Here is a 16,753-nt window from a genome sequence, read left to right as displayed (position 1 = left end):
CCCCTTCCTCCTTCTATTTCCTTCCCTTCCCTCTTGGCCTCCCACTCTCTTTGCCTTTCTCTCTCTCTCTCTCTCTCTCTCTCTCTCTAAATACACACACACACATACAAATGTGCACTTATGTATACATATACACAGGTATGTATATGTGTGTTATGTATGCATATGTGTGTCTGCATGTGTATATTCTACTTTGTACCAAACTCCTTTCCTTATGCCTACCAGCATACAGAGGATTCAGCAGTTCTAAGAACATTCATCCCTTATTCCTGATAAATTCACGAGCTCATTTCTTACTTTTCCTTTATCACCAGAATTAACTAAAGAGTAGTCTACAATTGCTGCTTCTACTTTCTCACACTTACCTTCTAGCTTCTGTACCTTGTAGTCTACTGAAACATCTTATTTGAAGATTTGTAATGACTTTCTAATTGTCAAACTTAATGCTCCTTAGAACCCATCCTCTTCTATATCTTGGAAACACTAGGCATTGGTAAACATCCTCTTCCTTTAAATCCTTTATTTCTTTGGCTTCAATAATATTTCAAACTCTGGATTCTTCTTCTAATTCTCACATGATACCTTTTCTCTTTAACTTACTTCTTTCTCTCCCTATTCCACATGGATACTTGTTCTGATTTTTTCTCTGATTTTGGGCTTAGTGATTTCACTCACTTTTTACAAGTTTAGCTATCCTTTCTATGTGGTAGACTTTCAATTTTTATCTGTATGTCCAACTCTCAGCCCTGCATCTCCATGTATTTGATGAATAGCTAGATACAGATGGCTTTCAAGCACCTTATGTTCAATTATATAAAAAACTGAGCCCTTTGACCAAAGCCAACAGATCCCCTTCTATCTTTCCCTTTTTAAGAGTTTTGCTGTTTTCCTAGTCACCCAAATAAAACATTTCGATTTATCTTTGATTCGTTCATTCACCCTTTCAATAAAGATTTGAGGGTCTGTTATGTTACCACTATTTTAAAAACTTCCAATGGTTTACTCTTTTTAATAAAACTGAACTTCTTAGATTAACAGTATGCTCTACAACATGCCCCAACCTTATCTTTCTTTATTTACAACACTTGCAGACTATCTTTCAGCCAATGGTAGTTAGCCATTCTGAAAATGCACCCTATGACAAGCATTTACACTTTGGTGCATTTTTTCTTGCCATTTGGAATATGATCATTTCCCACACCATATTTTGCTTAATAAAATCTTATTTATGCTTCCAAAACTACCTTAAATTCATGTATCATATAAATAATCCATGTTTTTCTTACCCACAAATAATATATCTGATTTCTCATTCATGATTTTATTAATTTGAGTCTTCTCTCTCTTCTTTTTAATAAGGCTGGCTAATGGTTTATCTATCTTATTAATTCTTTCAAAGAACCAACTCCTGGTTCTGTTGATCTGTTCCACAGTTCTTCTGGTCTCAATTTCGTTGAGTTCTGCTCGAATCTTTATTAACTCCCTTCTTCTCTTGGGTGTAGGATCTATTTGCTGTTTTTTCTCTAGCTCCTTTATGTGTAAGGTTAGCTTTTGTATTTGAGTTCTTTCCAGTTTTTGAATGGATGCTTGTATTGCGATGTATTTCCCCCTTAGGACTGCTTTTGCTGCATCCCAAAGATTTTGAACGGTTGTATCTTCATTCTCATTAGTTTCCATGAATCTTTTTAATTCTTCCTTAATTTCCCGGTTGACCCTTTCATCTTTTAGCAGGATGGTCCTTAACCTCCACGTGTTTGAGGTCCTTCCAAACTTCTTGTTGTGATTTAGTTCTAATTTCAAGGCATTATGGTCTGAGATTATGCAGGGGACAATCCCAATCTTTTGGTATCGGTTCAGACCCGATTTATGACCCAATATGTGGTCTATTCTGGAGAAAGTTCCCTGTGCACTTGAGAAGAATGTGTATTCAGTTGAGTTTGGATGTAAAGTTCTGTAGATATCTGTGAAATCCATCTGGTCCAGTGTATCATTTAAAGCTCTCGTTTCTTTGGAGATGTTGTGCTTAGAAGACCTATCGAGTATAGAAAGAGCTAGATTGAAGTCACCAAGTATAAGTGTATTATTATCTAAGTATTTCTTCACTTTGGTTAATAATTGATTTATATATTTGGCAGCTCCCACATTCGGGGCATATATATTGAGGATTGTTAAGTCCTCTTGTTGGATAGATCCTTTAAGTATGATAGTGTCCCTCTTCATCTCTCACTACAGTCTTTGGGGTAAATTTTAGTTTATCTGATATAAGGATGGCTACTCCTGCTTTCTTTTGAGGACCATTCGAATGGTAAATGGTTCTCCAACCTTTTATTTTCAGGCTGTAGGTGTCCTTCTGTCTAAAATGAGTCTCTTGTAGACAGCAAATAGATGGGTCCTGCTTTTTTATCCAGTCTGAAACCCTGTGCCTTTTGATGGGGTCATTAAGCCCGTTCACATTCAGAGTTACTATTGAGAGATATGAATTTAGTGTCATCATGATAACTATTCAGTCCTTGTTTTTGTGGATTGTTCCACTGGACTTCTTAAAGGGGAATTTTAAGAGTCCCCCTTAAAATTTCTTGCAGAGCTGGTTTGGAGGTCACATATTCTTTTAGTTGCTGCCTGTCTTGGAAGCTCTTTATCTCTCCTTCCATTTTGAATGAGAGCCTTGCTGGATAAAGTATTCTTGGTTGCATGTTCTTCTCATTTAGGACCCTGAATATATCCTGCCAGCCCTTTCTGGCCTGCCAGGTCTCTGTGGAGAGGTCTGCCGTTACCCTAATACTCCTCCCCATAAAAGTCAGGGATTTCTTGTTTCTTGCTGCTTTAAGGATCTTTTCTTTATCTTTGGAATTTGCAAGCTTCACTATTAAATGTCGAGGTGTTGAACGGTTTTTATTGATTTTAGGGGGGGATCTCTCTATTTCCTGGATCTGAATGCCTGTTTCCCTTCCCAGATTAGGAAAGTTTTCAGCTAGAATTTGTTCAAATACATATTCTGGCCCTCTGTCCCTTTTGGCACCCTCGGGAACACCAATTAAACGTAGGTTTTTCTTCCTCAGGCTGTCGTTTATTTCCCTTATTCTATCTTCATGGTCTTTTAATTGTTTGTCTCTTTTTTCCTCAGTTTCCCTCTTTGCTATCAACTTGTCTTCTATGTCACTCACTCGTTCTTCCACCTCGTTAACCCTCGTCGTTAGGACTTCTAGTTTGGATTGCATCTCATTCAATTGATTTTTAATTTCTGCCTGATTAGCTCTAAATTCTGCAGTCATGAAGTCTCTTGAGTCCTTTATGCTTTTTTCTAGAGCCACCAGTAGCTGTATAATAGTGCTTCTGAATTGGCTTTCTGACATTGAATTGTAATCCAGATTTTGTAACTCTGTGGGAGAGAGGACTGTTTCTGATTCTTTCTTTTGAGGTAAGGTTTTCCTTCTAGTCATTTTGCTCAGTGCAGAGTGGCCAAAAGCAAGTTGTACTGGGAAAAGGAGAAAAAGAGAGGACAGAAAGAAGGAAAGAAAAGAGAAAGAGAAAAAAAAGGAAGAAAAAAAACGAAAAAAAAAAGAAGAAAAAGAGAAAGAGAAAGAAAGGAGAAAAAAGGGGGGTGGGGGAAGGAAACAAATCAAAAAGCAAAACAAAAAAAAAAAAAAGAAAGAAAAAAAAAGAACCACGGGGGAGTATCTTCTGATTCTGTGTACTTTAAGTCCCTTGGCTCCCCCTGGAAGTTGTCAATCTAGCTGGTCTTCTGGGGGAGGGGCCTGCTGTGCTGATTTTCAGGTGTTAGCAGTTGGGGGAGCTGCTGTGCCCCTGCCTGGTGCAGGGCTCAGTGGGGGTTGTTTACCCCGTGAGGCCGCAGGAGGAACAGCCCCAGTGGCGGGGTCAGCTCTGGAGCCCTGGATTCAGCCCCCGCAGGAACTCTGGAGCTCTCCGTCTGCAGGGCCTGGATGCTCCGGGCGGGGCCGCTGATCTGCTCAGCTCGGGGCAGGAGCATCCTTGCTGTCCTGGGCCCTCCCGGCCTCTGCCTGTCCCGGGGGGAGGCCGGATCCTGGGCTGTGTCCCGGCGCCCTGTGCTCTGGCACCTGCGCTGTTGGATTCGCGCTCCCGGGCCGCACAACCCCCTCCGCGGAGCCGCCGCCCGAGCCCCTCCGAGCTGCTCCGGGTCCCGCCGTGCGCGCTGCAGCCCTTAGGGAGCTCGGCGCACTCTCCTGGGCGCGCAGTTGCTGTTACTGTCCCGGGGAGCCCGAGGGCATCCCCGCCCTCTTGGGTCCTGCTCCAACTCCCTGCGAGCCCCTTTGCGCCCGGGAAGGTCGGTGCAGCTCCTGCGTCTCCGGGACGGGGCTCTCCTGTCCTGGGGACACTCGCCCCGGCCTCAGCCCGGCTCCTCGCGGGGCCCCTCCCCCTTGGAGGCCTTTGTTTCTTTATTTCTTTTTCCCCGTCTTCCTACCTTGATAGAAGCGCGAACTCTTCTCACTGTTGCATTCCAGGTGTTCTCTCTTTAATTCTCAGGCCGAATTCATAGATTTTAAGGATAATTTGAAGGTTTTCTAGGTAATTTGGTGGAGACAGGTGATTTGGAGACCCTACTCTTCCGCCATCTTGCCCCTCCCTTATATCTGATTTCTCTATATCTCTACAGCATACTGTTGCTTGCTTACAGTATTTGTCCATTATTCATATGACATGGCTTTTTTTGAGTTTTCCTATTGTTGAAGGGGAGAAAGAGACTACAATGGAGGATTTTTGGTAAAATGTCATCATGTAAATGTTTAAAAGATAGGATATCTGTATTGGAAGACATGATGAAGGATGTCAATTAGGGAGAAGGACAACTTGGATTTGTAAATTAAGGATGCAGCGTCCTTTCTTCATTCTTCATAAAGTAGAGTGGTTTTGGAGTATAGGGACATTTCAATTACATCTCAGAAAAGGGAATAAGGCCAGAGATAAATGGAAATTGACCAATGAAGCTGAATACTTAGAAAATTGTGTGCAAAAATGTAGACTTGAAAGATTATTTGGAAGTGTATGCTAACACTTTGCAGTATGCTTACATAAAAGGGAAGTGATCCAGTAGGGTTGACAGGATTTATATTGCAAGAGAGAGTAGTGGTCCGTCATATAAAATGAAAGATAGCACTTTTTCTGATCATGCGATGGTAATAGCTGAAATTAATTTTTTAAAAGCTTGGAAATTTGGCAGAGGTAAATGGGAGATGAGCAAATTCCTAAAAGTAAGGAAAAGGATTGAAAATGATGAGGAATGGTCAAGGGGAGAGAAGCCCAGCTTTCATTTCAAGCTGTCAGAGAGGATTGGTACATATGAAAAAATAATTTGAAGAAAGCTCTCAAGGAAAGAAATGAAACCAAATGCTTTGAAGAGAAAAATAGATATTTTCAATTTTAGAACAAACTAATGGAGATCAGAGAAAACGAATAAAGAGATTAGAACAGAAATAGAGAAAACCAAAGAGCAAATGACAAATGTCTGCAATAGATGGAGAGTCTGGGTGATATAGGGAAGAAGCAAAAACAAGAAGGACTACTGACATTTCCTCATGTGCAGGGAAGGAAGACAGTTGTCATGTGCTTGAGAGATTATAGACAGATAGGTTAAGGTGACTTGATATCAGTTATGAGAGTCCTTTATGGAGCTGTAATGCAGGAATGGATATGGGCTAACACAAGGGCACACAAAAGCAAGCAGAAAATGAAAGAGTGACTCAGCAACAGACTTCACAGCTCAAGTGTGAGTGGCCATCATTAAAAAGATGTCGAGAAAATCTAAATTTGCTTCTGGTATGCATGTGGCATAGTGGAAGATCTATACTCTTTCAGATCAGAGATGGTTTTAGCTCCACTTCTACCACTTGTCAGCTGTGCAAACTTGGGAAAATCAGCTTCCAGATCCTTGAATTTCTCATCTGTAAAGTGACTTCACATTGTTGTGAAGCTTAAATGAGATAATATTTGTGAAAATAGCTTGAACGAAATTTAGATACTATTATTCTAGGACTTTTTTTGCATGAACTGAGCAAACATTTATTTGTAGGTTTCCTTTTCCCCCCAGCTTTATTGAAATATAATTGACATGTAACCTTGTCTACATTTAAGGTTTATAACATACTGATTTTATATATTGATATATTATAGAATGATTATATCTGTGGGTTTCTTTTTTTTAATTTTTTTTATTTATTTATGATAGTCACAGAGAGAGAGAGAGAGGTAGAGACATAGGCAGAGGGAGAAGCAGGCTCCATGCACCGGGAGCCCGATGTGGGATTCGATCCTGGGTCTCCAGGATCGCGCCCTGGGCCAAAGGCAGGCGCCAAACCGCTGCGCCACACAGGGATCCCTGTGGGTTTCTATAGTAGATAGAATAAGAAGGACATCAGCAATATGATAAAAAAAAAAACAGAGAATGAATGATATATGAGAAAAGAAAACCCCAATGTTTATAGCAGCAATGTCCACAATAGCCAAACTGTGGAAGGAGCCTCGGTGTCCATCGAAAGATGAATGGATAAAGAAGATGTGGTTTATGTATACAATGGAATATTACTCAGCCATTAGAAACGACAAATACCCACCCTTTGCTTCAACGTGGATGGAACTGGAGGGTATTATGCTGAGTGAAGTAAGTCAATCGGAGAAGGACAAACAGTGTATGCATTCTCATTCATTTGGGGAATACAAATAATAGTGAAAGGGAATATAAGGGAAGGGAGAAGAAATGTGTGGGAAATATCAGAAAGGGAGACAGAACATAAAGACTCCTAACTCTGGGAAATGAACTAGGGGTGGTGGAAGGGGAGGAGGACGGGGGGTGGGGGTGAATAGGTGATGGGCACTGAGGGGGGCACTTGACGGGATGAGCACTGGGTGTTATTCTGTATGTTGGTAAATTGAACACCAATAAAAAATAAATTTATTAAAAAAAACTAAAAAAAAAAAAAACAAGAAAAGAAAAATAAAAAAAAAGAAAAGAAAAAAAAGAAAAACTTAGAAACTGGAAGTCCCTGACATTACATATATAGATACATAAGTATTTTATCACAAGTTGCCAATGGCACTTTATTTTTCTTCTCAACATCCTATTCTGCAGCTTCTTTGGCTCTTTGTGCCGATGTCAAAGAGCTGGGCATTGGAATAGGCCATGTGAATACTGGCAAATGCCTTGAAGTTCCTCTCCTCCTCTGTAATGACTCTCTCCTTCTTATAGACATTCCATATGGGCATGACTGGTCATCAACTGGGGAACCAGTTTTAGTTCTTCAGCAGAGCTGCCTGCCTTCTTGAGGGCCAAGGGCTTCCTTGGGAATAGAATGGGCTTGGAGTTGTACTCCTTCAGCCACTTCACATTGGCCTGCAGGAACTTTGTGGACTTGTTCTGACTTCTTGGATTCACTGAAATTCCAATAGTCCATGCCACCTTCTTGTGGAGTCCAGCCACCCATAACTTCCATACTGAAGCCCTTGCCAGCTTGCACTTTGGTGTGATACCTTGCTGTGGGGCACTTCAGGATGGGATGGATGGATCTGGATGTGAGCGCTCCAGGCCATGTGGTGTGCCTTGGCTTGCAGGCCTTGAGTCTGTGGATCTTCTCTGCTGGCGGGTTGAACCATGTGGGCATGCCTCTGCTAGTCCTTGTGGAAGTGGGGCTTCAATATTGTGCCATTTAGGCTGAGTGCCATGGCTACTGCCTACAGGCCTCATCGGAGTGAGAAAGGCCAGCAGGAAAGCAATAATACATATTTTTTTAAGTTTTAATTTTAATTGCCCAGTACTCATCAGGACAAATATACTCCTTAGTCCCCATTACCTATTTCACCCATCCCCTCCCACCTTCCCTGTGATAACCATCAGTTTATTCTCCATAGTTAAGTCTGTTCTTGGTTTGTCTCTCTCTCTCTCTCTTATTTCCCCTTTGCTTATTTGTTTGGTTTCTTAAATTCCACATGAGTGAAATCATATGGGATTTGTCTTTTCTATGACTAACTTATTTTGCTTAGCACACCCTAGACCCATCCTCATTGTAGCAAAAGGCAAAATTTCACTTTTTATGGCTAAATAATATTCCTGTGTGTGTGTGTGTGTGTGCGTGTGTGTGTATCACATCCTCTTTGTCCATTCATCTATCAGTGGACACGTGGGCTGCTTCCATATCTTAGCTATTGTAAATAATGCTGCTATAAACATAGGGGTGCATGTATCCCTTTAATTGGTATTTTTGTATTCTTTGGGTAAATACCTAGTAGTGCAATTGCTGGATCATAGCATAGTTCTATCTTTAACTTTTTGAGGAAACTCCATACTGTTTTCCACAGTGGCTGCACCAGTTCGCATTCCTACCAACAGTGCAAGAGGATTCCCTTTTCGCCACAGCCTCTCCAACACCTGTTGTTTCTTGTGTTTTTGATTTTAGCCCTTCTGGCATGTGTGAGGTGATATCTCATTGTAGTTTTTTTAATATAAATTTATTTTTTATTGGTGTTCAATTTGCCAACATATAGAATAACATCCAGTGCTCATCCCATCAAGTGCCCACTTCAGTGCCCGTCACCCAGTCACCCCCACCCCCTGCCCACCTCCCTTTCCACTACCCCTTGTTCATTTCCCAGAGTTAGGAGTCTTTCATGTTCTGTCTCCCTTTCTGATATTTCCCACTCATTTTTTCTCCTTTCCCCTTTATTCCCTTTCACTATTTTTTATATTCCCCAAATGAATGAGACCATATAATGTTTGTCCTTCTCTGATTGACTTACTTCACTCAGCATAATACCCTCCAGTTCCATCCACGTCAAAGCAAATGGGTATTTGTCGTTTCTAATGGCTGAGTAATATTCCATTGTATACATAAACCACATCTCCATTGTATACATAAACCACATCTCATTGTAGTTTTAATTTGCATTTCCCTGATGATGAGTAATGCTGAGCATCTTTTGTGTATCTGCTACCTGTATGGCTTTTTTGGAATAATGTCTATTCATGTCTTCAGCCCTTTTTAAATTTGATTACTCATTTTTAGGGTGTTGAGTTTGATAAGTTCTTTATATATTTTGGATACTAACTCTTTATTGAATATGTCATTTTCAAATACCTTTTCCTGTTCAGTAGGTTGCCTTTTAGTTTTGTTGTTTCCTTCTCTGCAGAAACATTTTATTTTGATGTAATCTCAATAGTTTATTTTTGGTTTTGTTTCCCTTTCCTCAGGAACTTATCTAGAAAAAAACTTAGAGAAATGTCAGAGAAATTACTGCCTGTTCTCTAGTCTAGGATTTTTTTATGGTTTCAGGTCTCATATTTAGATCTTTAATCCATTTTCAATTTATTTTTGTGTACAGTGTAAGTCAAGCGGTCCAGATTCATTCTTTTGCATGTAGTTGTCCAGTTTTCCTAACACCATTTGTTGAAAAGACTGTCTTTCTCCCATTGGATATTCTTTCCTGCTTTGTCAAAGATTAATTGGCCATATAATTGTGGGTTTATTTGTGTATTTTCTTTACTGTTATATTGAGTCATGTGTCTATTTTTGTTCTAGTACCATGCTATTTTGATTACTACAGCTTTGTATTATAATTTGAAGTCCATAATTGTGATGCTTCCAGTTTTGGTTTTCTCTTTCAACATTCTTTTGGCTCTTCAGGGTTTTCTCTGGTTCCATACAAATTTTAGGGTTGTTTATTCTAGCTCTGTGCAAAATGCCATTAGTATTTTGATTGGATTGCAATAAATATGTAGATTGCTTTGGGTAGACAGTTTAACAATATTTGTTATTCCAATCCATGAGCATGGAATATCTTGCCATTGTGTCATCTTCAATTTCTTTTATCAGTTTTATAGTTTTTAGAGTACATGTCTTTTACCTCTTTGGTTAGGCTTATTCCTACCTATCTTATTATTTTTGGTGCAATTGTAAATGAGATTGTTTTCTTAATTTCTCTTTCTACTGCTTCATTATTACTGTATAGAAATACAACAGGTTTCTGTAGGTTGATTTTATATCCTGTGACATTGCTGAATTTGTTTATCAGTTCTAGCAGTTTTTGGTGGAGTCTTTCAGATTTTCTATATAGAGTATTATGTCATCTGCAAATAGTGAAACTTTACTTCTTCCTTACTGATTTGGATGTCTTTTATTTCTTTTCTTTTCTTTTTTCTTTCTTTTTTGTTTTTTTTTTTTTTTAGGGAGAGAGAGAGAGCATGTGTGTGAGTGGGGCAGAGGAGGGGCAGAGGGAGAGGGAGAGAGTATCTTAAGCAGGCTCCACATCCAGCACAGAGCCCAACATGGAGTTCAATCTTACAACCCCAAGACCATGACCTGAACCAAAATCAAGAGTCAGTGCTCAAGTGACTGAGTCACCTAGTCGCCCCTACCTTTTATTTCCTCTTGTTGTCTGATTGCTGTGGCTAGGACTTCCAGTACTATGTTGAATAACAACATTTTTTAGAAAAAATTTTCTAAGGTTCATAGTGGTACTATTCATGATGCATGTAATGCAACAGTATGTCTAAAGGAATAACAGGTGATGAGTGAACTTCAGAAATCATGAAAGGAGCTAGAGGACATTTATTATCTTAAAATATGTTTTGTTTGAACAAAGTGCAATTTCATATGCCATGCAAAGTTATACTGGTTGGAGAAGGGAGAGGTCATATATGAATAAAACATAACTATGACTCTGGATCCTCCTCTCTCCATATCTCTATGTGCTCATTGAATGTTGAAAAGACGTGAATGATGTTCAGGATGAGCTCATCCAACCCTTGAGGCCCTTTATTATATCTGTGCTAAAGATCTTACTTCCGAGAAAATACACATTGAATGTAAATTAAATTGTATGTAAAAATGAAAAAGGGGTATTCTAATGACACAAGTTTCTTCCAAATCTTTATTGCTAAATCCTTAGTTCAGTTCTGCATTAGGTCTTAGATTATTAACACCTCCCAATTGATCCTACATTCAATCTTATACCTCTTCAATCAATCTTATACATTTGTTGTAAACGTGAGCTTTTAAAAACAATTCTGAACATGTTACTGATCTGCTCAAAAATCTTTAATGGTTGCCCACCATCTATAGCAGAGCTCAGCAAAATATTTTACTCTAAAGGGCCAGATAGTAAATATTTTAGGCTTTGCAGGCTACATAACAGTCTTTGTAGAGTAGGCTTCTCAGTTGTTATTTTTCTTACATCACTTAACAACTTAAAAACCAACCTTAACTCATGGGCCGTATAAGCCAAGAGCTGGATTTGGCCCTTCAGGCCATAGTTTGTCGACCTGTAGAGTAAATAAAGTGCTGGCTCCTTAATATATCATAGCAGTCTCATAATCTGGCCTACTGCTTTCTTCTCAAGTTTTATATATTGCCAAAACACTTCCCACACTTTCTGCTGTGGGAATTAAATTGTTGGCAGTATCTGAAAGTACACCAAGCTGGGTTTTGTACCTCTGTACTTGTTCATATTGTGTCCACTAAAACTGTCCTTCTTTATCCAACTGGCAAGCTACTCCTCTCTCAAGATTTTACTAAAGGTGTCATCTCTTCTATTAAATATTTCCTGACTGCCCATTTAGAATTGGTGTCTGTAACTGTACAAATGTGGATCACAGTATCTATAGCACTTCACGGTGCTTATTTACTCCCCATCTCTAATGTGAGTCTCTCAAAGGCAGAAAACTACTTACTTTGATTTGTATCTCTAACATACAATAGCCATTTAGTAAATGTTTGTGAAATGAATGGCCCCAGGTATTGTGTTAGCAAGTCATCCAACACCAGCAACAACATAAAGAGAAATGAAGAGAGATTGGTAGCCCTCTAAATTGCGTATGACCCCCACAAAGAAGCAAGTTATTACTTTTGTTGTCTGTAGAGAAGCTCCCCAATTCCCACTCTTACATCTTGTGGAGATTTCCCCATACACTCATGAGGGCATGAGGGTGATTACACAAATCCTCATGGCAGACTTTTTCTTGAAGCAGTAATGCCATCTAACAGTGCCTGTGTTTTTAGAATCCAAATGTGGACTCAAAACCTATCTTCCAATAAACGTCCTTTTAAAAATGTTCCTAGGGATTTTAGTATTATTAGTGATAGAATGGTGACCTAAATAGGTGTTGGTGAGCTGCCTTTGGAATGTAGCTACTCTGTCTCAGTGGGGAAAACGTGCTCTGAGTTCCAAGCTGATGACATATGAGTTAACTTTTGGACATAACTCATTCCTAAGTTTGGGGCTGTCTCTACTTAAAATATATCAAGCATAGGTCAGAGGAACTGGAATAAGAGTCAACCAGATTAAAAGCAAAGCCATAAAAGTGAAAGCCAAAGAGAAATATGATATGTTTCTAAAACTAGAGAATGGGATGATGAGGCTCCTTGTTGTACGCTCTGGAGAGGACAATGCAGAAAGGAAATTGACTTTGAGAAAGAAATAATAATGAGAGTATTTGGGAACTTTCAGAAAATTGCAATAATATCTTAGCAATTTATAAAAAAATACTATTCAATAAATAGCAATTTATTGAATGCTTGCTATGTTCCAGAAACCACTCTAAGATTTTATATCGATTATCAATTACACACTCATACACACACACATACATACAGAATGATTTCTTCACCACTACCAGGGGCAAATGGAGTGTGAAGCTTACTCTCTGATTATTATAGTTTTCTGCTGAAAGATTTTACACACACACACACACACACACACACACACACTGATTAACCTTCAGAAAGTAAACAAAGGGGCCAAGAATAGAAAATAGTGTGACCAGTGGGTAGCTCAGTTGGTTAGACGTCTGCCTTTGGCTCAGGTCATCATCCCAGGGTCTTGGAATCGAGCCCCACATCAGGCCCCCTGCTCAGAGGGGAATCTGCTTGTCCCTCTCCCTCTCCCTCTGGAATCTCTCTCTCAAATAAATAAATAAATAAATAAAGTCTCAAAAAAAAAAAGAAACTATCTTCTCCCATTCTGAAGGTTGTCTTTTAGTTTTGTGGACTGTTTCTTTTGCTGTGCAAAAGCTTCTTATCTTGATGAAGTCCCAATAGTTCATTTTTGCTTTTGTTTCTCTTGCCTTCGTGGATGTATCTTGCAAGAAGTTACTGTGGCCAAGTTCAAAAAGGGTGTTGCCTGTGTTCTTCTCTAGGATTTTGATGGAATCTTGTCTCACATTTAGACCTTTCATCCATTTTGAGTTTATCTTTGTGTATGGTGTAAGAGAATGGTCTAGTTTCATTCTTCTGCATGTGGATGTCCAATTTTCCCAGCACCATTTATTGAAGAGACTTTTTTCCAGCAGATAGTCTTTCCTCCTTTGTCGAATATTAGTTGACCATAAAGTTGAGGGTCCACTTCTGGATTCTCTATTCTGTTCCATTGATCTATGTGTCTGTTTTTGTGCCAGTACCACACTGTCTTGATGAAGGGTTAGCAAAGGACTAGTATCCAAGATCTATAAAGAACTTCTTAAACTCAGCAGCAAAGAAACAAACAATCCAATCATGAAATGGGCAAAAGACATGAACAGAAAACTCACAGAGGAAGACATAGACATGGCCAACAAGCACATGAGAAAATGCTCTGCATCACTTGCCATCAGGGAAATACAAATCAAAACAACAATGAGATACCCACCTCACACCAGTGAGAATGGGGAAAATTAACAAGGCAGGAAACAACAAATGTTGGAGAGGTTGTGGAGAAAGGGGAACCCTCTTGCACTGTTGGTGGGAATGTGAACTGGTGCAGCCACTCTGGGAAACTGTGCGGAGGTTCCTCAAAGACTTGAAAATAGATCGGCCCTACGACCCAGCAATTGCACTGTTGGGGATTTACCCCAAAGATACAGATGCAGTGAAATGCCGGGACACCTGCACCCCGATGTTTATAGCAGCAATGTCCACAATCGCCAAACTGTGGGAGGACCCTCGGTGTCCATCGAGAGATGAATGGATAAAGAAGACGTGGTCTATGTATCCAATGGAATATTACTCAGCCATTAGAAACGACAAATATCCACCATTTGCTTTGACGTGGATGGAACTGGAGGGTATTATGCTGAGTGAAATAAGTCAATGGGAGAAGGACAAACATTATATGGTCTCATTCATTTGGGGAATATAAAAAATAATCAAAGGGAATAAAGAGGAAAGGAGAAAAAAATGAGTGGGAAATATCAGAAAGGGAGACAGAACAGGAGAGACTCCTAACTCTGGGAAATGAACAAGAGGTAGTGGAAATGGAGGTAGGCGGGGGGTGGGGGTGACTGGGTGAGGAGCGCTGAGAGGGGCACTTGATGGGATGAGATCTGGATGTTATGCTATATGTTGGCAAACTGAACTCCAATTAAAAAAAATGTAAAAAAAAAAAAAGAAAGGAAATAGTGTGACCAGATATCCATCAATCTAAAAGAAGAGTGTGGGAGGAAAGAAAATTTTAGAAGCAAGATATATAGCCTTCTCAATGTGCTTTGACAGAAAAATTCCAGAGTCAGTCAAAGTTAAGATGAGAAAAAGAATCAACAAATTACCATAATACAAAGTGTACATGTTGGCTGCCAACAATAGAAAGTGCATATGGCATCTTATTAAATGAGGAAGAAGGAGAAAAATAATCACAATCTTGGCCATGAAGACTCTTGGGTAGAGCAGAAATGCTAAAGCTCATGAATGTGTATGAGAAGTGGGAGTAGAAATGGCCAGAGGGTCGCTAAGGCACATCATGGAAGAGAAGGCATAGAAATTGGAGAAGGCAAAAGAATAACAATTTTAGTTTAAACATTTTTGTAAGAAATTGATATGATGGAAATTTAATATTTGTAGAAGCAATGTTGGTTGAGAAAAGATTTATTAATATGTATAATATGCAAATGATTTTAAAATAAGAAATTGTAAGTATAAACTAGAATATTTATTTAAAATGCTTTTTAAAAGATAAAGTGCTTTATACATACAAAGATACTTCTTGCCATGAGATGCTATCATATAAATGTGAAAATTAAGAGGTTATTTGTCCCTTAGGTTCAAATTGGGGCAGACACCTATAAAATGTGATATGAGGAGCAAATACTATATATATAACTAGTGTGCTATATTTGAATTTTATCCACCTTGTGTGGAAAGAAAGATGTTTGATCACAAAAAACCTTGCTCTCTATATCTCAGAAAAGAACCTGTCCCTGATGGACTACTATAGCTGTAGCATTCGCCTTTGCCTATCTCCTACTATTATTCTTTCTCTAAACTATTTTGGACACATTCATGACTTTAGGTCGTAATATGACTTGACAAAATGTTAACATTTAAGGTTAATTTGTTACTGAGTGTCTAGTAGTGACCTTGTAGAATTTTCACTAAGATTTTTGATGCTGTTTGTTTTAAAAAACATAAATTGGAATTTTATGAACCAAGTTTTCATTATTTTTCTTGCACATTGAAGAGGTTTAAAGAGAGCCATTAGGATTTTTCGTTTTCTTTGGCTAACTTCCTAAGTGTAGATTTTACGTCCTTGTTTCTCAGAGTGTAAATGAGGGGAATTAATGTGGGAATAACTGCTCCATAAAATATCTAGAATAATTTGTATTCTTCCTGAGATTCCTTTGACTGTAGTTTCAGGTACATGTAGATGGCTTTGCCATTAAATATGGTGACTACAGTTAGATGGGTGACACAGGTGGAGAAAGGTTTGAGCCTGGCCGGAACAGAATGGATCCTCAGCATGATAACTACAATGTAGAAGTAGGAAATAAGGACAAAAGGGAAGGTCAGGGACAGTGTGAATATACGGATAACCAGACCTAGACTCAGACTGACAGGAGTGTCTGAGCAGATGAACTTCAGCAGGGCCTGAATCTCACAGGTAAAATGGTTGATGATATTCTGTCCATAATAATAAGCAGGAATTGCAATGATTGGCAAGACTGCTACTAAAAAGGCACTGGCCCAGGTTCCCAATGCCAACTGTATGCAAACCTGATTATTCATAAAGGTGGTGTGATGCAGGGGATTGGAGTTAGCAACAAACCTGTCATAAACCATGACAGCAAGGAAGAGGCATTCTGTCATCCCTGGAAAGAGGGATGTGGTCATCTGGGCCTAACAGCTGGTGTAGAAAATGATGGGGAAGTCCCTGAAACATTGGGCCAAGACATATGTTTCCCAGCTGATAGAGTAACAGATACCAAGGAAGGATAAATTACTGAGGAAAAAAATACATGAGGATATGAAGTTGAGAATCCCATCTCACTACAATAAAGCTAGTCCCAAACATGGTGACCAGGTAGAAATACAGTAGTCCCAAGAAGGCAGCCTAGATTTGAGGCTGTTGGAAAAATTCCGTGAGGATGAATTCAGCCATCTCAGAGACATTGTCTTTAGACTGCCCATTTAGTCATCTCAAGTACTAGGAAAGATGACAAAACATAATGTCATCTATGTTACTAATTAAGAAAAATAGCATCTTAGTAGCTTGTTAGAGTTCATGTTCTAGACTTCTGATTAATTATTGTGTGTCATTTGTTTTACTGGGTTAGACTCAGCTGCTCAAGTATCGAATGATGAAAATACAGGTTTTCTTTGCTTTTCTATCTTGCAGAAATTTATAAGGTTAAGTTGTTCAGACTATGTTAGATCCCCATTAGAGGTACTTATACCTAATCAAGTAAGATAGTCATTAACATTGAGTTAAAATTATTTCTCTCATAAAGGGACATTGCTAGATGATTGACTTTATTCTTGACCAAAAA

General features: G+C 39.1%; 2 pseudogenes; both read right to left on the bottom strand.

The window, feature by feature from the left end:
• Positions 1 to 7,022: 7,022 nt before the first annotated feature.
• LOC100855581 lies at positions 7,023 to 7,692 on the bottom strand (annotated as a pseudogene).
• OR2AF4P (olfactory receptor family 2 subfamily AF member 4, pseudogene) lies at positions 15,465 to 16,407 on the bottom strand (annotated as a pseudogene).

The sequence above is a fragment of the Canis lupus genome, chromosome X (genome assembly GCF_011100685.1).
Source record: "Canis lupus familiaris isolate Mischka breed German Shepherd chromosome X, alternate assembly UU_Cfam_GSD_1.0, whole genome shotgun sequence".
Lineage (NCBI taxonomy): Eukaryota > Metazoa > Chordata > Mammalia > Carnivora > Canidae > Canis > Canis lupus.
The sequence above is the reverse complement of the archived record's forward strand: the minus strand, read 5'-3'. Positions and strand labels throughout refer to the sequence as shown.